Here is a 24,466-nt window from a genome sequence, read left to right on the forward strand (position 1 = left end):
TACACGTTTTAATAATAATTATTAGGTTATCTTGCCTTAGAACACCTGAGCAACTTGAGTGTTTACCCGGGGAAAATGTTGGGGTTTTCTCCTAAAAATCCTTTTGGTTTTTACAAGTATGTTGAAGCTCTGTAGCTTATTTCCTCTTAATTTTCCTATTTCCTCATAGTTGTGAAGTGAGATGTTAGAACTATATCTATTTCTTTTAATCATCTACTCCACTGTATAGTTCCTAAACTCTGTATAGTTTCCACTCCAGAAACATCCGTTTGTGCTCTCAGCTTCTAATATTGTCTTATTCTTTCCATTGATGATTGTGATTAAAAATGTTGTCTTTTTAGGGGCTCCTGGGTGGCTTAGTTGGTTAAGCATTCCACTCTTGATTTTGGCTCAGGCCATGATCTCCTGAGTTTGAGCCCTGAGTTGGGCTCTGCACTGACATTGCAGAGCCTGCTTGAGATTCTCTCCCCTCTCCTCTCTGCCCCTCCCCAGCTCCTGTGCTCGAGCTCTGTTTCCCTGAAAAGAAATAAATTTTTAAAAATGTTTATTTATTTATTTTGAGAGAGAGAGAGGAGAGAGAGAGGAGAGAGAGAGAGTGTGTGTGTGTATGTGCACAAAGAGAAGAGGTGGGGCAGAGAGAGAGGGGGAGAGAGGGAATCCCAAGCAGGTTCCAAGATGTCAGCACCGAGCCTTACTCCAGGCTTGATCCCACCAGCTGTGAGATCATGTCCTGAGTAGAAATCTAGAGTCTGGCGCTTAACTGACTGAGCAACCCAGGCACCCAAGAATATTGTCTTAACTTCTCTGCTGGATCTCCTGTAATTGTTGTAGGTCATGAATTATTCTCTGAGACATAATTCTCTTGGGTTCCTATTTCTAGCCATAGTTGGGTCTATTTTGGAAAATATTTAAAATAGTCCATCAGATCTAATAACGAATTGCAAGTTGTCAACTGACCCTTATTGTCTCAAGTCCCCAACTTAGTACCTACAAATAACATAGACACCCAGTAGGTTAATAACAGACCTAGTATTTTCATTCCTACTCTTTTGATTTGGAAAATGTCATATAATAGAGAAAAAGATTTTACATTTGGCTTCTTCTCTTAAAAAGAAGGACATATTCTACATCTCCATCGAAGCCCTAAAGGATACCTTCCTAAGGTTAACGGCAGCCTGAGTAAGATAGTTAGTAATTAAGGTGTTTAAGGTGAAATGCATCTCCCAAACACCTATTCTCTACCACCAAAGATTAAAGTATTGGGAAGATCTTAGCCATGCTGTCTGCATTTTGGTGCATTGTGAATCACAGTTAGTGATCTCTGATGCCTCTCAACTTTTATTCAACTAAAAATTAAATAGGTTTGAATTGTCATGATGCTCCTTGCGGCTCTGTGGAAAGGAACTTTTATTTTTATTTATTTATTTATTTATTTATTTATTTATTTATTTATTTATTTCTACAATGCAGGGCTTGAACTCATGACTCTGAGTTCAAGACCTGAGCTGAGATCAAGAGTCAGATGCTTAACCTGCTGAGCCACACATGTACCCCCAAAGGACCTTTTAATTTTGAGAGCATAAGCATTATCCTTTGCCTCTTACATTGTGTGCTTCAAAATCTATGACTCTTGGGTTCACAAATAGCTTATTCGTACTAATTTTTACCACCAATCAAGAAGATTTACTGTGTGTGTAATAAATGATGAGTTGGAAGTAGTTTATGTTCATATTTGTAGTTATGATATTCTGTATTCTATTTAGGTGAGCAAAGGGATAAATAATGAAAATTTAATCTATAGTTTAGATATATTTCAACTGCCATCTGCCTGATTCAGTTTTGCCTCTTCTCTGAAGTATGCTATCCATTTTCATTCTATAATGCATTTATAAATTAATCAATAGTTTATCTATTGTTCTCTTGAAATGTCCTACTGTAAGTGTTCCCTAGAGTATTTGATCAAATTTACTTTGAACTTTTTTCTCCTTTTTGTCTATATAATGACTGAATAGTCTCCTATTCAAAAGTTTACTGGGGGGGGTATTTTTTCATTATTTGTTTATTTATTTATTTATTTATTTATTTAATATTTGTTTATATTTTGAGAGAGAAAGAGAGAGAGAGGGAGGGGCAGAGGGAGAGAGAGAGAGAGAGAGAGAGAGAGAGAGAGAGAGAGAGAATCCCAAGCAGGCTCTGTGCTGGCAGCACAGAACCGGACACGGGGCTCAATCTCATGAACTGAATCGTGAGATCATGAAACTTGGGGGGTTTTAGAAAACCAAGACAAGAAACTTAAATCAATTTTTGTGTTGGAAGATTTTGTTTTCTGTTTATAATGTCAGTAGAGTTTGTTTTACATCTAAAATAATACAAAAATTTTACACAGAAACTGTAAATCCCCAGAATCCCCCAAGGTATTAAGTAATCTAAATTTAGATAAGCTACTATATGCAGTTAAGGAAATGGAATAATTTCCATTTCCCCCATTGTCGTTTAAGGTTTTTATCAAGTACCTCAAGATAATTTAATCAGGATAAAAAACAAAAGACCAGTATCCACATTGATCTAAACACCTTAAAATTGTATAGTGATAAACATAATGTATCTGGCTTTATTTTTATCAATTTTATTAAAGTATAGTTAACTAATATAGACTGCATCCATTTAGAGTATATGATTCAGTGAATTTTGATGATTGTATACAGTCTTGAAATCACCAGGAAGATCCAGAATATTTCCATCACCCTCAAAAGATTCCTTTTGTTCCTTTGCATTCATTCCCCTCCCTCTGTCCCAGGCCCCAAAGAACAACTGATCTCCTTTCTCTCACTATAGATTAATTCTATTTGGAATTGTATGGAATTGTTCAATGTGGGCTTTTTGTATCAGCCTTCTTTCACTCAGCATAATGAGTTTGAGATTGATTTATGTTGTTGTGTATATTCAGTAGTTCATTCCTTTCCATTGTTGAGTAGTATTTTCCATTGTATGGGTATATCACGTTATTATCCACTTACCTGTTGATGGATCTTTGAGCTGTTTCCAATTTTTGGCTACTGTGAATAAGAGTTCTGTGTATGTTTGTGTGCAAGTCCTTTTATGAATATACGTTGTTTCTCTTTTATTTCTGTACTACTTGTGAGTACATTGATTGGGTTCTGTAGTGGATGTATGTTTTAAGGAACTGACAAACTGTTTAGCAAAGTATTTGCACCATTTTACATGTTCACTAGCAATGTATGGGAGTTTCAGTTGTTCCATAGGCTCACAAACATTTAATATTGTCAGTCTTTAATATTATCCATTCTAATGGGGGTGAACCATTATCTCATTGTGGCTTCAATTTGCATTTCCCTGAAGACTAATCATGTTGAGTGTTTTTTTAATGTACTTCTATTTGTATGTTATCACTTGTGGAGTGTGTTCAAATTGTTTGCACTTTTTAATTGGTTTGGATGTCTCATTATCATCATGTTGTAAAAATCTGTGTACAAGTCCTATATCAGATGTATCTATAGCAGACATTTTCTTCTGTTCTGTGGCTCGCCCATTCCTTTTAACAGTGTCTTTTGAAGAACAAAGTTTTAAATTTTGATGAGGGTAAATTATTTTTTTGTTTTATGTCTTTTGTATTATGTTTGAGAAGCTTTGCTTACCCCAGGTTATAGAATTTTCTCTCATGTTTTCTTCTTGAAGTTTTATAGTTTTAGCTTTTAAATTTAGTTCTGTGATCCACTCAAGTTAGTTTTTTGTGAATGGTATAAGGTAAGTATCTAGGTTTATTTTTCTCTATTCGAATATCCAATATACCATTTGTTGAAAAGACCTACTTTTTTCATTGAATTATCTTGGCATCTTTGTAAAAAAGTAAGATAAAATCAATGCACCTCATCTGGAACTCCATTTCATTCCTTTGATCTGTATATCTATCTTTTCACCAATAATAGATTATCTTTATACTGTAGCTTTAAAGTTTGGAAGATTTCTTGGGATTTTCCATGTAAACAGTCATATGATCTGAAAAAAGAGTCAATCTCTTTCTTCCAAACTTACATTTAATATTTTTTCTTGCTTTATCACAATGGCAAAGACTTACAGCACAATATGGAATAGAAATGTTGAGAACAGGCATCCTTGCTTTATTTCCAATTGTAGGGGGCAAGTGTTCAATATTTCACCATTAAGTATTATGGTAGCCAAAGATTTTTCATAAATGCTTTATCTAATTGAGGAAGTTCCTTTCTATTCCTGGTTTGCTCAGAATTTTATCATGAGTAGTTGTTGAATTTTGTCAAATTCTTTTTTTAAATCTGTTTAATATAAGGTTTTCTCTTTATCCTACTAGTTGGTGAATTACCTTGATTGATTATTTATTTATTTATTAAAAAATTTTTTTTAAAGTTTATTTATTTTGGAGAGACAGAGCACAAGCAGGAGAGGGGCAGAGAGAGAGGGAGACACAGAAACTGGAGGCTCCAGGCTCTGAGCTGTCAGCACAGAACCCTATGCAGGGCTCGAACCCACAAGCTGTGAGATCATGACCTGAGCCAAAGTTGGACACTTAACAAACTGAGCCACCCAGGTGCCCCTGTTTTTTTTTTTTTAATGTTTATTTATTTTTGAGACAGAGAGAAAGAGAGATCACAAACGGGGAAGGGGCCAAGAGAGAGGGAGACATAGAATCCAAAGCAGGCTCCAGGCTCTGAGCTGTCAGCACAGAGCCTGATGCGGGTTTGAACCCACCAGCTGTGAGACCATGAGCCAAAGTTGGACGATTAACCAACTGAGCCACCCAGACACCCCTACATTGATTGATTTTTGAATGTTGGAACAACATTCCATTTCTTGAGTAAATACCACTTAGATATGATTATTATCTCTTTATATGTTGCTGGATTTAACTTGTTAATGTTTTACATCTAATGTAATATTTTTACATCTGTGTTCATGCAAGATATTTGTATGTAATTTTCTCATCTTTTTTTCTTTTCCTTCCTTCCCTCCCTTTCTTTCTTTCTCTTCCTTCCTTCCTTCCTTCCTTCCTTCCTTCCTTCCTTCCTTTTTCTCTTTCTGTTTCTTTCTTTCTTTCTTTCTTTCTTTCTTTCGCTCTTTCGCTCTTTCGCTCTTTCGCTCTTTCTTTCTCTCTTTCTTGTCTTTGTCAAGTTTTGGTATTATCTGACCCAGTAAGATGACTTAGGAGGTGTTCATTCCTTCTGTTTTCTGAAAGGTGTGTAATACTGGAATAATTTATTTTTGAATTAAGCCTCTTATAGTTGGAGTTTTCTTTTTGGGAAGTTTGAGAATGAATTCAGTTTCTTTAATAGATTTTTCAGTTAAAAATGGAAACACTTGGGACTCCTGTGTGGCTCAGTTGGTTAAGCGTGGGACTCTATTTCTGCTCAGATCACAATCTCACTGCTCGGTTCGTGAGTTCCAGGCCTGTGTCAGACTCTGTGCTGACAGTGAAGAGCCTGCTTGTGATTCCCTCTCTCCCTGTCTCTCTCTGCCCCTCTGTCATTCATGTGCATGAAATTCTCTCTCTCAAAATAAATAAATAAACTTAAAAATGTTTTTTTTTTTTAATTTTTTTTTTCAACGTTTATTTATTTTTGGGACAGAGAGAGACAGAGCATGAACGGGGGAGGGGCATAGAGAGAGGGAGACACAGAATCGGAAACAGGCTCCAGGCTCTGAGCCATCAGCCCAGAGCCTGACGCGGGGCTTGAACTCACGGACCGCGAGATCGTGACCTGGCTGAAGTCGGACGCTTAACCGACTGCGCCACCCAGGTGCCCCTTAAAAATGTTTTTAAAAAGGAAACACTACCTTTTTGTGTTTCATCTTTTGTTAATCTTGTTAAGTTGTATTTTTCAGAGAATAGAAATCATTTGAAATGAAATACCCATTTTATTTAATTTGTCACATTTGTTGGTACAAAGTTAATATTCTCTCATCTTTCAATGTGTGTTTAATCTGCAGTGATAGCAATTCTTTCATTCCTGATATTGGTGATTTGTGTTTTGTTTCTTTTTTTCTTGATTAGTCTAGCTAAGAACTTATTAATTTTGTTCATCTTTTCAAAGAGCTAGTTTTTGGCTTTGTTGATATATTCTCTATTGTTTTTCTTTTTTTCTTGATTTATGCTTTTATCTTTGTTATTTGCTTTCTTCTAGGACTTTGTATTTACTTTTCTCTGTGTATATAACTGATTTTAGATTTTTTCCCCCTAATATAAAAAATTAAAGGTATAAATTTCCCTGTAAGAACTGTTTATCTGCATTAAACAAATAATTTTGATATGTTGTATTTTTATTTTATTCATATGAAAATGTGTCCTAATTTCTTTTATGATTTATTTTTTCACCCTTGATTACTCAGGAATGTGTTCAAACTTATAAATATTTTCATTTTTCTAGATGTCCTAGTGGTTTTGATTTCTATTTAATTCTGTTGTGGTCAGAGAAGATACTATGCATGATTTCAGTCTTTTAAAATTGATTGAGGCTTATTTTATGGCCCAGCATTCAGTCTGTGTTGGTGGATGTACCAAGTGCACTTGAAAAAAATGTACGTATGGGCATTTGGCTGGCTCAGCCCGTTGAGTGTCTGACTTCAGCCCAGGTCATGATCTCACAGTTCTTGGGTTCAAGCCCCAAATTGGGCTGTGCACTGACAGCATGGAGCCTCTGTCTTCCTCTCTCTCTGCCCCTCCTCCACTCACACTCTCTCTCTCAAAAATGAATAAACATTAAAAAAAGAAAAAAAATGTATATTCTACCATTTTCAAGTGTAATGATTTATAAACATAAAAAATCATTATTCAGATTGTCTTTAATGTTTTTCCCCCCAGTTCTATCAGTGGCTCAGGGAACAGTGTTAAAATATTTATTATTATTTTTCTCCCTTTAATTGTGACCCATTTTTGCTTCATGCATTTTTGAGGCTCTTTATAAGGCATATATATATATACACACATTGATAATCATTAAAAACCTCTTGATTTATTGATCCCTTTACCATTATGAAATATCTCTCTCTTGCTGGTAATATTCTTTTTTTCTTCTTTGAAGTATATTTTATCTGATACTAAAGTGGCCATTCCAGTCTCATATTTAGTGTTTGCATGGAATATCCCTTTTTGCCCATTTACTTTCTGTTTCTTTAAATTTAAAGTGTGCCCTTGTCAGAGTGCCTGGCTGGCTCAGTCAGTGGGGTGTGTGACTCCTGATCTCCATGTTGTAAATTCTAGCCTCATGTTGGGTGTAGAGATTACTTAAAAATAATAAAATCTTAACTAGCTAACAGATACATGAAAATATGCTCAACATCACTCATCAACAGGGAAATACAAATCAAAACTATAATGAGATACCACCTCACACCTGTTAGAATGGCTAAACTAAACAACACAGGAAACAACAGATGTTGGTGACAATGCAGAGAAAGGGGAACCCTCTTATACTTGTTGGTGGGCATGGAAACTGTACAGCCACTCTGGAAAACAGTATGAAGGTTCCTCAAAAAGTTAAAAATAACCAATAAACATAAAAAAGGGAGGGTGTGCCTGAGTTGCTCAGTTGGTTAAGCATCCGACTTCAGCTCAGGTCATGATCTCACAGTTCGTGGGTTCGAGCTCCACTTTGGGCTCTCTGCTGTCAGTGCGGAGCCTGCTTTGAATCCTCGGTCTCCCTCTCTCTCTTTGCCCCTCTTCCGCTTGCGTGCACACTTGCTCTCTCAAAAATAAATAAACATTAAAACCAAATAAATAAGTAATAATAGAACTACCCTATGACCCAGCAATTGCACTACTAGGTATTCACCCAAAGAATACAAAACTACTGAATCAAAGGGGCACATGCACCCCAATGTTTATAGCAGCATCATAAACAAGAGCCAAATTATGGAAAGAGCCCAAATGTCCATTAACTGATGAATGGATGAAAAAGATGTGGTATATATACACAATGGAATATTACTCAACCATAGAAAAGAATGAAATCTTGCCATTTGCAACAATGTGAATGAAGTTAGCGTGTATTATGCTAAGCAAAATAAGTCAGAGAAAGACAAATACCATATGATTTCACTCATGTGTGGAATTTAAGAAACAAAACATAGATGAACACAGGGGAAAAAAGGGAGAGAGAGGCAAACAGACTCTTAACTATAAAGAACAAACTGAGGGTTGCTTAAGGGTGGGGAGATGGGCTAAATGGGTGATGGGTATTAAGGAGGCACTTGTGATGAGCACTGGGTGTTCTATATAGGTGATGAATCACTAAATTCTACTCCTGAAACTAATATTATACTGGATGTTAACTAACTAGAATTTAAATAAAAACTTAAGACATTTAAAAAAAATTAAATAGCTTAAGTATGCCCTTGTAGAAAGACTATTTTTGGATCTTGTTCCTTTATCCATTTTGCTCATCTCTGTCTTTTAATTGAAGGGGTTAGTCCAATAACATTAGTGTAATTATTGATATGTTTGAATTTGTGTTCTCTAACTTATCATTTGTCTTTTATTTGTCCCCTCTTATTTATTGCTCTGTTCCCCCTTATCTGTTGCCTTTTGAATCCTTGAATATTCTTTAGAATATCCTTTCATTTTTAGATCTGTATCTACTTTCATTTTTTAGTGGTTGCTGTGAGAATTATAGCATACCTCTTAACTTTCCCCAGTGTAGTCACAGTTACTAGTATATCATTTCATAAGATATAGAAACTTTGCAACCGTGTTAGACCATTCAGATCTTCCTATGCCATTGCTTATGTTATAGGTTTTGTTTGTATTAAATATCATACAATATTAACTCCATAAGACAAAGTTATAATTTTTCATTAAACATTCATTATATATTTTAAAGAAACTAAGGGGGAAAAAGTCATTTCTGTTTATATGGACATTTACCATATTCAGTGCTATTAATTTTTTCCTAAAGAACTGAGTGGCCCCATAGGATCTTTTCACTTCGACCCAAAAAACTTCAGTTAGCACTTCTTGTAATGCATATCTCTTGCAGCGATTTCTCTTCCTTTCCCTGTATCTGAAAATGTACTTATTTATCATGTATTTTTGTTTTAAATTTTTTTTCAACGTTTTTTATTTTATTTTTGGGACAGAGAGAGACAGAGCCTGAACGGGGGAGGGGCAGAGAGAGAGGGAGACACAGAATCGGAAACAGGCTCCAGGCTCCGAGCCATCAGCCCAGAGCCTGACGCGGGACTCGAACTCACGGACCGCGAGATCGTGACCTGGCTGAAGTCGGACGCTTAACCGACTGCGCCACCCAGGCGCCCCTTTAATCATGTATTTTTGAATGATATAGAATTCTGAGCTGGTTTTGTTCTTATAGCATTTCAAAGATTTTATTCCATTTTCTTCCAGCCTCCATGATTTTTTTTTTAATGTTTATTTTTGAGAGAGAGAGACAGAGAGACAGAGGGTGAGTGGGGAGGGGCAAAGGGAGAGGGAGACACAGAATCCGAAGCAGGCTTCAGGCTCTGAGCTGTCAGCACAGAGCCCTGATGCAGGGCTCAAACCCACCAGCTGTGAGATCATGCCCTGAGCTGAAGTCAAACACCTGACTGACTGAGCCACCCAGGAGCCCCTCTTTTTTTTTTTTTTTTACACTTAATTTCTTTATTTTGAAAGAAAGAGAGGAAGTGCACATGAGCAGATGAGGGGCAGAGAGAAAGGGGAGAGAGGCTCTGTGCTTATAGCGCAGAGCCCAAGGTAGGGCTCTGTCCCACAAACCTTGAGATCATGACCCAGGTAGAGAACTAGAATTGGAGGCTTAACTGATGGAACCAGCCTGGAGCACCTAGCCTCCATGATTTCTGATGAGAAGTCTATAGCTATTCAAGTCATTGTTCCCTTTTTGTAATATGGTTGTTGTTTCTCCTTTTGGGGAGTGAGGGGCACTGATATTTCAAGGTTTTTTACTTATCTTTGGTTTAGAAGTTTGACTCTGAACTTTTTACGTACTTTTCATATTTATCCTGTTTGAGATTGGCTGAGCTTACTGAATCTGTAAATTTATGTTTTTCATCAAATTTGGAAAAAATTTGGTTCTTATCTCCTCAAATATTTTTTGGTTCTCTTCTCTCTCTCTCCTCTCTGGACTCCAACTACCTACATATGATACTTTTTGATATTGTCTGGTTTCATCATCTGGGTTAAAGTTTGTTCTTTTAATAATATTCATTCTTTCTATTCCTATATTGTCCCAAAGGTGTCTGAGACTTTGTTTATTTTATTTCAATTCTTTTTCTCTCTCTTAATTCATATTTGATCATTTCTATTGCTCTATTTTCAGGTTCACTGAGTTTTACCTTTGTTATTTCCATTCTTCTATTAGGCTCACCCAGTGAATTCTTAGTAGTAAATTTTCTGCTTGGCTCTTTTTTATATTTTCTATTTCTCTGCTAAGATGTACTTTCTTCCCATTCATTGCCAGCATGTTTTCCTTTACCTTATTACATATAGTAGCTACTTTAAAGTCCTGGTCTACTAGCTCCATTATGTGCATCATCTCAGGTTTGGCCTCTAAATGATCTTTACCCTTGAGAATGCATAATTTTGAGAATTCCTTATTTTTTTTCATGTTTATTTATTTAGAGAGAGAGAAAGAGCAAGTAGGGGAGGGGCAGAGAGAGGAGTACAGAGGATCCATCTAAAATAGGCTCTGTGTAGAGAGCAGAAGCCCAACATGGAGTTTAAACTCACGAACCCTGAGATCATGACTTGAGCCAAAGTCACATGCTCAACTAACTGACTGAGCCACCCAGGAGCCCCTCCTTCTTCCTTATATGCTAAGAAATTTTGAATTGTGTCCTGGGTACTATAAATGTTTTCTTGTAGAGACTGCATTCTGTTATATTCCTCTGAAGGGTGTTAATGTTTTAGTTTTAGTAGAGGATAAACTTTGTTGGACTAAAAATATAATTTCTCTCTTGCTTGTGATAGGCAATCATTCAAATTTTAGATTAATTTGTTTAGCTTTAGCCTTAGCTTTCTATATATGTGGTTCAGGGATCTGTAGAGATGTGGGAAGAATCCAAGTACAGAATTTAAAGATTCCTTTTTTTGGACTTCTTTACTCAAATATCCTTCCCCTCCACCACCCTGCTTGCTAGTCGCTACTGGCTTCTTCTTCTTGTTCCTCCTGCATGAGAAGCTGAGGGCTATCTATTAGAGCTTTAGCTTCCTTGCGCTATGCCATAACCATGACCTGTCTTCATGCCAAAGCAACAAAAATAGGAAACTCACTCCATCCATGCTAATCCCTTTCTCCAAATTTTGACTCCATTCTACTTCCCCTCAAATCTGCCTACTTTTGCTTATTCTCAAGAGCTCTCAAAGAATTGCTTTATGAATTTGTCTCTGAAAGACCTGTTGTGAGCTTACATAGCTATACTAGATTCAGCTAAATCTCACATTTATCTAAGAATTAAAAATATTAATTTCTTAATCTTTGGCTAAAGAGTGAGATATCAAGAAATATCTGTTCTTAAAGGAACAAGATTTAACCCTGTTGGATATAGGGTAAAGATGATATAAAATACTGTGATGAAACCAGTCCATTTAAGTAAAATAAATTTAAAGAAGTAAGTTGACTTTTTCAGTGAGCATTTAGGTACTTATGCGAGTCATATGAAATACATTATAATATGAGACCTTTCTATTAAGGAAAATGAAATATTGCTGTGAACATGATTCTGTGTTTCTTTACTACATTATGAACTAAGATTTTTGGAGACAAATCAGAAGTAAATGAATTGGCTTGTTTACGTTGACTGAGAGTATAAATTGGCACAAAAATTTGGGGAGGCAGTGTGGCCTGTCTAACTAAAAATTAAATATGCATTCTTTTAACTAAGCACATCTCAGAATAAACACAGAGGCATGTACATGCACATACTTTCAGAAGTGCACCTAAATATTCAATCATGGAGTAAAAATAAATTATGAAATATCTATACCATTCATATTATATAGCTGTTACTAAGAATGAAACAGAATTATAGGCATTGACATGGAAGGATATCCATCATATATGTTAAGTAAAAATAAAAAAGTGAAGTTTCATGATAGTGCATAGAATACAGTTACGTTTTGGTAAAATATATATGTGCATATTTATATGCGTATAAGTAAAATCCTGGAGTGACATACAATTATCTGTTAGAAGTGTAATCTATTGGAGAAAGGGATTTGAAAGGACTTCCCTTTTTTTTTCCTTTTCTTTTTTTCTTTTTAAAATTCTGGATGAATTAAATTTTGTACAAGGACACATATTATTGAACCTAAGTTAAACAAATAGAAGACCAATAAAAAAATAAAAATAAGTCATCTAGGAAGTATCACCAAAATTTATGTCTTGTAAAAAACCTAAAATATATGGATATATTGTATTCACTTATTCAAAACACACATATGTGTGTAATAGCAACTTTTTTTTTACAGCAGTATAAGCTGTAATCTTACTGGTTAATGGTACCTATATGATTTTTCCTTCATTAGTTACTTCTAAGAATATGTAGAACACCAAGTACCCTTTGCCTTGGGTAGGTGTTCTGTGCAATTTTGTAAGTATTTCAGGAAGGGTCATATATATAGAAATGAGGAGTATCGCTGTAGTAGAAGAGTAAGGCCAGTACAGGAAGCAACTATTAAATTTTTTAAATGTTTATTTTTGAGAGAGAGAGAGAGAGAGAGAGAGCGCAAACAGGGGAAGGACAGAGAGAGAGGGAGAGACAGAATCTGAAGCAGGCTCCAGGCACTGAGCTGTCAGCTCAGAGTCCCATGCGGGGCTCAAACTCATGAGCTGGGAGATCATGACCTGAGCGAAAGTTGGAGGGTTAACTGACTGAGCCACCCAGGCACCCCAGAAAGCAACTATTAAAGGGTAAAGGATAACTCTGCCACTTTACCCAGTGTCTACATTCATTCAGAAAATATTTATTCATTAGTAATTTAAAATTTTTCAGCCCAGACCCTTCTGCTGAGTTCTGAACTCTTGTATCTGATTGCCTAACATCTCTGCTTGGCTTTCTCACAGGCAATTCACCCATGTCTAAAATTGAACCCTTGATTTGTAGACCTGCTCAGACCATCTCTTCCCAAAGCCTTTTTAGAATCTGATTCCGCTGTCCACTCAGTTCTTCATGACAGAAGCTGGGGAGTCAGTTCTTGACAGCTCCCTCTTTAGAGGGTAGCTTGTCGTTTCTCTTTAATCAATCAGTCCTATAAATTCTACCTCTGAAACTCAGTTTACAGGTGTCCATCTTCAACTGACAGCCATTATCTTGGTCTACATCACCATCTTACCTCCCCTGGATGCATGTAATAGCCTTCTAACTGGTTTTCCTGCACCCTTACCCCGACCCCTGCTCACTATAGATCGTTCTCCATATAGCAATTATGGTAATATTTTTAAATATATGCAGTGGGTCATCTTATGCACCTGATTGAAACCTAAAATAGTGTACTACCTTGGAATAAATGAAATAAAATCCAAACTCTTTATGGTAACATGCAAGACTATAAGATCCCACGCTGGTAGTTTCCCATCCATCTTATACCACTCTTCCATTGCTTCCTATGCGTCAACCATAATCTTCAGGTGTGACTCACTTTTTCTACTCTAGTGTTTTCACACTTGCTGTTCCCCCAGCAGGAAATGCTGTCCCTTCTAGTCTTTGCATGGCTGGCCTCTTCTCATCCTTCTGGTCACAATTTTTTTTTAAATTTTTTTAATGTTTATTTTTGAGAGCGAGAGACAGAGACAGAGTGTGCATGGGGGAGGGGCAGAGAGAGAGGGAGACATAGAATCTGAAGCAGGCTCCAGGCTCCGAGCTGTCAGCACAGAGCCAGACGCGGGGCTCGAACTCACAAACTGTGAGATCATGACCTGAGCCAAAGTTGGACGCTTAACCGACTGAGCCACCCAGGCGCCCCTGTGGTCACAATTTTTAAATGTTACCTCCTCAGAAAGGCCTTTCCTGATATCCATATCTTAGTATATTTCCTTCAGGTATCCTTTATCATAATTTCTTGATTGTTTCTTTTATGTCTTTTTCACTTTTTGCCTATTTGTTTAACATCCTCTTCCCTTATTGCACTACTCCATGATCAGTATCATGTCTATTTCTTTTGCAATGGTTCCTCCAGCATCCAGAAGAATGTCTGACACATAATAGTCATTCAATCAGTATTTGTAGCATGAATGAGTAAACTCTGTCCCTTAAGCATGTTGAACTGGGAAGATATGTACACACCTAGCTCTAATTTAATATATAAATTAAAACTATACATGAGAGGTACCAGGAGAGTGCTACACAGGTTAAATATCTACTTCAGTCCTTGTCACAAAGTTAATGTTCAATAAATGTTGAATGAATGAAAAGTTCCCCAGCATCTGAAAGTGGACATGTTTTCTTTTAATAAGAATAAATGGGGTGCCTGGGTGACTCAGTCCATTGAGCATCTGATTTTTGATTTTAGCTTAGGTCATAATCCCAGGGTTCTGGGATCGAGCCCTGTGTTGGGCTCCACACTGAGCATGGAGCCTGCTTAAGATTCTCTCTCTCTCCCTGTGCCCCTCTCCCCCTCTTGTGCACACACTCTCTCTCTAAAATAATAATTTTTTAAAGTTATAAAAAAATGAAGGGACACCTGGGTGGCTCAGTTGGTTAAGCATCCGACTCTTGATTTAGGCTTAGGTCATGATCTCACAGTTCATGAGTTTGAGCCCTGCGTTTGGCTCTACACTAACAGCATGGATTCTCCTTCTCTCTCTCTCTGCCCGTCTCTCAGTCTCAGTCTTTCTCTCTCAAAATAAATAAATAAACTTAAAAAAGAATACAGTGAGTTTGTTTTGTTCTGACTTCTGCAATTAAAATTCTTACACCCTAATTTGGGGCACCTGAGTGGCCCAGTGGGTTGGGCATCTGACGCTTGATTTTGCGTCAGGTCATGATCCCAGGGTCATGAGATAAAGCTTCATGTCAAACTCTGCACTGAGCATGGAGCCTGCTTGGGGTTTTCTCTCTCTCTCTCTCTCTCTCTCTCTCTCTCTCTGCCCCCCTCTGCTCCTCTCCCCAGCTTGCTTGCACATGCTCTCTCCCAACTCTGTCTAAAAAACAAAACAAAACAAACAATTCTTACACCCTAACTGAAAGCATTTTTTTCTTTACAAATTCTGAGATTTAAAAATTTTTAAAAGAATAGACATAAGCTAAAAATAAATGGAAATACAATGCACATATTTCTCAAGGGTTAGGTTCCAAAATAAATATGTATGGTGAATATTATCTTTAAGTAATAGTAAGCTTGAAAATCACATACATTTTAACAAGTACAATTTTCCTGGTTGTATTGGTACCACCTTACAAAGAAATTCTCATTGATGCTGAAATTTGAGAGCCGCTAAACTTATGTAAATCAGGGAAGAAAAGAAATGTCTATATCTAGACATTCAAATTTTTCTGCCTTTAAGATAAATGATGAATGAGGGTTTGTTGGAGAATTACAAAGTTTCTGCTTGCCTACAGGGTTTACTCCAAACACTTTTAACGTTGACTCAATAATCTTGATGTATATTGAAATATTTCTTTAATGAGATTGGCACATACTAGATTATGAATGCTTGATGAATTTGAATTTAAATCTTGCTTAATTAGACCAACATACAAGAGTTTTGGAATACTTATATGGAGAAAAATGTGATTTACTATTTCCTGCATTTCCAAGTTGGCATTTCCTGTTTACTACCATTGAATCCCTTCATAATTTTTTTTCAAAATATATTGGCCCATGGGGAAGTAAGATTAGGAAATGATTAATGATAATTTTCTGGGCTTGTCTGAAACCTACAATTGCCAAGTTCTCAGAATTATAACTGGCTTTTTCATCCAGAGGTGCAGTATTCATCCTTGTACCCAGGAAATCACAGCCTGACTTTATTAGGATGGTTGCTACTTTCTTAACATATCATTATTGACCCTTGGAAAGAATGACTTTTTGTAATTTGAAAATCTCCTTTATTTCTCAACTTCTGCTAGCTTAAGGAGCACTAAATCCACATATCCTAGGAGGAATAGCTGTGCAATATATCCTATGTATATATTGATTTATGAACCAATGAATGTTTCATATACAGCTGAGATTTTAAATGAGCTTATGATAATTGGATCAAAAGAATACTAGTCCAGCTTAAGAATACCATAGATAACTAATCATGGGAAGCTATGATGAAATTTTAATTGTAAAGGATATTGAAAATCCTAGGGTGACAGCTCTGTTATAATAGATGTAACACTGAATTGGAAAGAGAGAAAGTGAGATTTTTACCGAGATCTGCTTGAAATCAACGCTGTATTTCAAGTAAATTATTGAACCATTCTATGCCTCAGTTCTATATCTTTGTTGAAGTTACCACTCCATTGCCTTTGGTTCAATGGATTTATTAGAGAATTGTCCAATAGAGTTCAATAAAGAAAAGTCACAGGTAAAGTGTTGGTTGATTGGGAAGTTTTGTGTATATTTTTCCCTATTCAGTGCTGAAAAGCTGAAGTTGGCATCAACCAACTTCAGGTTGTAGATGCATCAAGTTAAATGATTTTAAGATTTTTGAGACTATTAGTTCGGAGGTGCTGTATGAATAGAAGCAGTACTACATTTTCTTTCTCTCTACCTAATTCTGTCAGTTAGGTAGGGTATATACTTTTTGCTTGTGATATTAAAAAAGAGAGAGAATGCAGAAGCTTGGATTTTCCAGTTTTTTTTTTTTTTTGACTCATCCTTCCTTTCTCCTCAGGTATTTGGATAATTTCATGAGACTTCTATTCCTATGCTGGCCCCCCCCCCTTTTTTTTGGCTAATAATCACTAGGAATTTATATACTGATTTTTTACATGCTTCATCTCAATCAACATTTGTAGTAAGTACTATGTTTTCCATATATTACTAAGCTGAGTTTTAGGGAAATTAAACAACTTTTCCAAGGACACATAATTAGTAAACAGTACAGCTAGATCTTGAATCACAGAGTCTGGTTTTACTTCAAGCAGGAGTGCTAGGAGGCGGCCCTGCCTAGATGCATGATCTCAGCATATAATGTGATTAAAAACCTTGAAGTGGGCGGTGGGTCTGTAATTGCTAGTGGAATTTAATCCTAGATCCTACTACCTAAAAGTAAAAAAATTCTGAGGTTACCACAAAATTTAAGAATCTATAAGTCTTTTCTAAATAACTTTAATAAAAGGAGCTTTGATAAAGTTTTTTTTAGATAACCTTAATTCTCATCAAAATGCTTTAAAGGATCTTTTAAGAGTCACAGAAATACAGTACATCCTAACTTAGCTAATTTAGAGGATTTATATTTTACCCACCTTATAACGTGTTGTGTACACATAACTGCTGAAGGAATTATGTAACAAAATCTACCACAAGGAATACATGAGTGGCATTTAATTCAGAAAAGTCCAAGTCATTTGTAAAACCCCATTTGTAAGAAAATTGTAGGTGGGATGATGATACTGAAAGAAGAGATTGGGATATGAAATACAAATTTATTTTTATCACAATTTTGCTAATAAGGCCAGCCATTAAAAAAAATTTAGACGATCCAATAGAAGTCTCTAAAAGAAAAAGAAATTTGTAGTTATGGAAATAATTGAATAGGATCCCATATGAAATACTTTGAAATTAATAGCTCTTGAGACCAGATAATACAATTCTTAATCAGGAATGCATGTGTAGTGGTCAGATGTCATAGTAGAATCTCAAGAAACAGAGGCATGGAAAAAAGTTTCCTGGATATTCTGAGCCATTATCTTCATCAATACTCATTGTGCTCTTGTGAGGATTAAATGAGATAATATGTATAGGAATAATATGTATAGAAATTCTATAATATGTATAGAAATTCTATAATATGTATAGAAATAGTAACTCTCAAGTGCTAAGGCATCAGGAGGAAAGAGGGACCCAAAAAGTCAACAATCACTTCATACTCTGAATATATGAACAGATACTTTTGAGAAGTATCTGAGAGGTATAGTTTTGTTTTGTCCAAAGAGCAAGCAAACTGTGGCCTTTATTTAGACTGAGCTTAAGTCATATCTTAGAAAACAGTTAAATTCAAGGAACCTCAACAATATGTAAATTTTTTTTTATTTTTGAGAAAGAAAAAAAATATCCAAATCAATGAATGCTTTGGCTAAAACCCACTTGGGAACAAAGATGTTCTTTAGTGCCAGATTCCCATCTTATTTTATTCTATGGCTAAAATCCCAAGAATTACAGAGAAGAAACAGGGCCAGATTAGGTTTTCTATTAAAATAAGAGGCCCCGAGTGATGAATGGAAACTTGGAACAGATTTTAATGCTAGCAGAAATTAGCTTAAATACAAACTTAGGAATTTCTGGCGTGTATTGAATCTCAAATAGGATATTGGTATTAATTTTAGTGAATTAGAAACATGGCTTAACCTAAGCAGTTGTTCTCATTCCAGAGAGCTCAATTTCTTGCTGGATTGGCCTGGACACTTGATGCTTCCTTGTCTTGAGTCATTGATAAAATATGGAATGGGATAAGACCAGTGGGGGATTGCTGTACGACTCAGAATTAACCTTCGGAAACATTAATAACACTAACATTAATTAACACTCACTTATTCAAACAGTTATGAAATCACTTAATTCTATTATGCAGCCTTTCTTAATTTCGTCTGCAAGGATATAGTGGGAGATTTTGTTTAGTTGTCTCCTTGAACTTCAGATAGAATGTGCCTATAGCATTTCCATTATCAAAGATTCTAGCAACTGAATATCTAAAATGCCAATGAGAAATATTTTTTTTAATTTTTTTTTCAATGTTTTTATTTATTTTTGGGACAGAGAGAGACAGAGCATGAACGGGGGAGGGTCAGAGAGAGGGAGACACAGAATCGGAAACAGGCTCCAGGCTCCGAGCCATTAGCCCAGAGCCTGACGCGGGGCTCGAACTCACGGACCGTGAGATCGTGACCTGGCTGAAGTCGGACGCTTAACCGACTGCGCCACCCAGGCGCCCCGAGAAATATTTTTTTTAAGTCCATGTGGTTGGTTTGATGTTATCAGTTTTTAGTTAAGCCAGTGTAGTCTCTGGTATGAATGCCTTCATTTCTAAATGCTCATAAACAATCGCTTTATTGATATTAGAGTTTGAAGGAATTTATATCAAGCTCAATGGCACTTTTTTAAAAATAGGAAATTTGGTTCCCTGGTTACATCTGTAAGTGCTTCCATTACCCTGGAAGATCATTTATCTAGTTAAAGACATTTGACTTACTACTGGCACTGATCTTGAAGTTTAAGTTCTGCTTAAACATTTGCTTCAATGCAAAATAAAGAATTTGGGTGAGATAGTTTGTAAATATCTTTCAACCTTTAACATTATGATTTTTGTTAGGCTTTCTCCATTGAGAATAATGATCGAGAAGTGGAACCACAAAATAATTGGAACAGTTTGATTTTATCTGTCAGTATTACACTGTCTGCCCAAATCCTTTGGCCTACTCTCTCCTTAATGTTACTCATCCAAAGATAGTTTGAGTATCTTTGCTTATTCTAAGCAATTTTCAGATGCCTCAGTTAAGAATCAACAGTGTATTATATTTGTTTCTCAAAACTAAAAATATAGAGATCTTTCCCTAAAAGTTAATGCATTCTCTCTGGAGGGAAGGGAATGTGAAAAAAAAAAATACCTGTAATGTTATATGAAAAATCTTTTTTTATCTCCCCGTCTACTGGATGCTATACCTGTAAAGAAGGCTGTAAACACATTGAAAAGTATTTTACTTCTGGAGATGCATAAATATCAGAAGTCCTGTTCCTTTATAACAATGTGAAATTGTTTAACGTCTTTGGACTGCACTAAACATTGGGATGTTCATGGTCTCTGTTTTTAAATTATATATTTAAATTATATATAATAATATATATATAATATATAATTATATATTATATATAATTAATATATAATAATTATATATTATTATATAATTATATATACAATATATTATATATAATTAATAGTTATATATAATTAATATATAATAATATATAATATATAATATATAATAATATATATTAAATTATATTTAAATTATATATATACATATGCTCAGTTTGTGAAACAACACAAATATACATCTTAAAAATGAAAATTAGATCCTTCCTGGGGCACCTGTGTGACTCAGTGGGCTAAGCATCCAACTCTCGATTTTGGCTCAGGTCATGATCTCATGGTTTGTGAGATTGAGCCCTGCATTTGGCTCTGCACTGATAGTGTGGAGCCTACTTGGGATTCTCTTTCCTCTGTCTTTGCTCCTAACCAACTCCTCCCTCTCTCTCTCTCAAAATAAATAAATAAACTTAAGAAATTATTTTAAAAAATTAGATCCTTCCTGATTTGGCAGATATTCTTTTTTTAATTTTTTTTTAATGTTTATTTGTTTTTGAGAGAGAGACAGAGCGTGAGTGGCAGAAGAGCAGAGAGAGAGCGAGATACAGGATCCAAAGCAGGCTCCAGGCTCTGAGCTGTCAGCAGAGCCCGACGCAGGGCTCGAACCCATGAACTGTGAGATCATGACCTGAGCCGAAGTCAGACGCTGAAGAGACTGAGCCACCCAGACACCCTGGCAGATACTCTTATCATGGCCAGCCCAAAGCCTGATCAAACTAATGGATTATGTCCCCTTGACCTATGGCCAGAAGACTCCAGATGGTTTGGTTCTAATCATTTCAAAGTAAAATTATTTGTAATGATGCAATAATAAAAGGAAAATTTATGTGAATTAGGAGAGTTCACTGAGTGCCAATATTTTTCTTAATAGGCCTAATTCAGTTGTGTTGTGATTGGTTTTGCTCTTGTGCCCAATGACCTCACGATAGATGTATTTTACAAATGCAATTAAGGGATACAATTGAGGAATACTATTTAAAAGTTATTATCTACCAAGGGGATCCACAAAACCATGTCTACTATGGCACTTCTCTCATCATGTCACTTTTCTTGTTGGTTATATAAGCAGCAAATACCTGTACTTTATAAGTTATAATTATAATACAAAGTAGAAAAAGCAATAACATAATACTTTTGGGCAGATCCTTTTTTAAAGTCCAGCAACTTTATTAGTGGGATTCAGTTCTCCAGGTTTGAAATACTTGTATTTCAAATATTAAAGGAAGAAATCTATAGTAAGGTCATTTCAGACTCTTGAGCCCTCTCTCCATTAGAAATGGTCTGTTCATATACAACAAAGAGGACAAGCCTGAATTGTAGCAACTCTTGAAGTTGCTAAAAAAGGATCTGAAGAAAATTACACAATCATCATTTATTGTGAGTTTATAAGGTCTCCCACACTGTGAAGAATACACAGAAATAGAAGGCATGGCTTCTACTTGCAGGTTGCTTATAATTCAGGTAAAGAAATGCTACTAAAGCTTTTGGATGAATTAAAGAATGACACATGTCAGCATTCAGAAATATGTGGTAGACTGTGAAAGGGGGGAAAGGCCATTGTGATTAGAATAGACAATGTTTTATGGATTAGGTGAGTTTTAAGATGGATTTTTGGAACGTATATAAGACTTAGGGGAGAAAAAAGAAGAAGCTATTTCTATCTGAGAGAATTGCACAAGTTGTAAATTTAGTTCTGTTCAAAAAACATTAATTAAGTGCCTCTGTGCCAAGCACTATACTGGGTGCTGAAGATGACAGCATGCTTAGGAACTCTTTCGTACCCTGTTGCTAAAGTATTTTCACGTATCCTAAAAAGGTGAATCTCTCTCTTGTGAGGAAGTAAATCCCGTGGAGGAATTCTCATGACAGAAGTCCCTTTTCCTTGGTGATATAAAATGGGAGTGGTTTTTGTTTTCAAAATACAGGATAATCTCTAGAAGTAATTGGAAAGCTTAACTTTGGAGCTCACTCAGCTTCATCACTGACTTCCTATCTGGCGTAGTTTCAGATGCTCACCTGTGTTTGATACCTAAAGGGCTATATATAGACTGTCAACTAAGGTATTATTTGATAATAAATTGTTGCATTTTAGTAATAATAATAATAGTTATACTTGTCAGTCACTATGCAAATTGCTTTATATATATCATCCCATATAATCATAACTACCTATGAGTTTTACTTAATATTGTGTCTTCCCTGATTAAAATGAGTGAACTGAAGCTTGGGTTTCAGTGCATGTCCATGGCCACACAATCATTGGCAAGGGTGTGAATGACTCCAAACTCTGTGTTCCTAAACATTGTGTTATTCTGCTTTTTAATAGGGGTTCTTAAAGTTCCAAGGAAAGGAGTGTATAGTGAGAGAAGGAGTGGTCAAGGCATTAATATTCATATTTCTAGACAGGACACTTGCCAGCAATGTAAGCAATCTCATTCCACCAAGTAGGAAAGTTGGCAATTTTTAAAAGGTTGGCAAGCCAATTTTTAAAAGGTTGGCAAGAGGCTAAGTACAATAGTGTGTGGAACAAAATTATTGTAATATCACAGTACAGTCAATGGGGTGCCTGGGTGGCTTAGTTGGTTGAACAGCAGACTCTTGATTTAGGCTCAGGTTATGATCTCACAGTTCATGAGATAGAGCCCTGTGTCTGGCTCCATGCTGACAGCGTAGAACCTGCTTGGGATTCTCTCTCTCTTCTCTTCTCTCTGCCCCTCCCCCATTCACATGCACACTGTCTCTCAAAATAAATAAATAAACTATAAAAAATATATAGTACAATCTCTTTAGTACAATGTCTTTGAAAAGGTGTCTGATTTGTGTTGGTTTTCTCTTTGCCTTCCCAATCACTGAGGGAGTAAATACTAGTTGAAGCTTATGATCCTGACACATCAAAATGGACAACCTGGCAGGTGTCCTTGCTGAAAGATGACAAAATTGCTAAAAGGCAAGCCCCATTTTTTTGTGGTTTTTTTCTCTAGAGATGTGACACTTGGGGGCTTTCATTAAAAACTTCACCAAGCCTTTGTCATTTTATTCTCTTCCTTAAGTGCCTTTGATCTTTTTAGGGGCACAGATCCATGCATGGTCAATACCCAGTGGCCAGGTTTCTGAGCTGTGGGCAAAGGTGGCAGTGACTGTCAGGGCCTGGGAGGAGATGAGAGAAGAAAAGGTCACTCCTCCTGACAACTTATAACTTGACTCCACTTAGAAGCCATTTATTTTCAGAAATAAGTAATGGGTGAAGACATAGGCCAGGCCTACAACTCATGCACTTGAGAGTTTAAGGCTTTCTGAGATCAAATTACCACAGCAAACAGAGATAGAATTATTGTAGGGACATTTGGGGAGGAAGCAGACAGAGAGGGAGAAGTGAGAGACCTAAGAAAGGAGACAGGAATAGAATGTGATGGAAATTACTCTGCACCCACTGCACCCACTCTGCACCCTTGAGGGAACAAAGAGGACAAATAAGAAGCAGCAGTGATAGGAGGAGTCTGGGAGCATCTCTGGAATAAAATTGGTTAGGTTATGGAGTGTTGTCAGCAAGTTCACTTAGTGGGTGGAAGGGAGGGATGTGCTAGTCCAGGCCTTTGAAATCTGGCAGGATCGTTGCCTTGGGCCCTTCACCTATGCCCTCAAGGCAGGAAGAATACCAACTGTCAGGTCTCATTCTGGTGTTGTTCCAGCTCAGGGCTAGAAAATGACCCACAGAGGAAAATCTAGGAGTGAGAAGGTGCTAGGAGATGAGAAAGGGAAAGGACTTTTTAGTGAGTGTTTTTTGCATGTGGGACAATGGATTTTTTTTTTGAGATTCTTTTTTAAAATGTTTATTTTGAAAGAGAGAGTATGTGCACATGCGCACCCATGGAGGAGGGGCAGAGAGGGCTGGGAGAGAGAATCCTAAGTAGGCTCCTTGCTCAGCACTGAGCCCAATGCTCGGATGCTTACCCGACTGAGCCAACAAAGCACCCCAACAATGGATTTTAAATTTCTGTGGAAGAGATGAGAGGGCCTGGGAAGAGTGGATATCTGGAACAGAGAAGCAGAGGCAGTGACACAGCATGGAGCTGCTTCCTCTGATCCATTTGCCTTTTTGTTCACTGGAGAGAAAATTGGTCATCTTTTTGTTATCTCTGTAGCAATACAAGATTGAGTCTTAGGGGAAAGGAGCCCCAGAGGTGTAAAGGAGCCTCATATTTATGGAAGGTGAGCTGCAGCCATCGAAACTGCTGGCTGTTGTTAAGACAAATGCCAGCCTCCCACATTTTGCCTAATAACAGCAGATTTTTCACTGCAAAGCATTAAATGGCATCCGAATTCCAGCCGGGCTTGGGAGATGAAGAGTAACGCTCTTGACGTAATGGTTTTGCAGGCTCTTGAAGACATTGTCGTCTATTAAAGAAATATTTTAAACCACTCATGAAGGAACAAAGAAAATTTCTTGGATG

At 36.5% G+C, this 24,466-nt stretch overlaps 2 protein-coding genes across 5 annotated transcripts in view; both read left to right on the forward strand.

The window, feature by feature from the left end:
• Nucleotides 1-24,466, forward strand: part of LOC122488297 (protocadherin alpha-7-like) — a 126,902-nt gene that overhangs the window by 86,190 nt on the left and 16,246 nt on the right.
• The window catches only part of LOC122488247 (protocadherin alpha-C2), a 136,893-nt gene that overhangs the window by 63,658 nt on the left and 48,769 nt on the right, over nt 1-24,466 (forward strand). The window lies entirely within an intron of this gene.

The sequence above is a fragment of the Prionailurus bengalensis genome, chromosome A1, assembly GCF_016509475.1.
Source record: "Prionailurus bengalensis isolate Pbe53 chromosome A1, Fcat_Pben_1.1_paternal_pri, whole genome shotgun sequence".
NCBI lineage: Eukaryota > Metazoa > Chordata > Mammalia > Carnivora > Felidae > Prionailurus > Prionailurus bengalensis.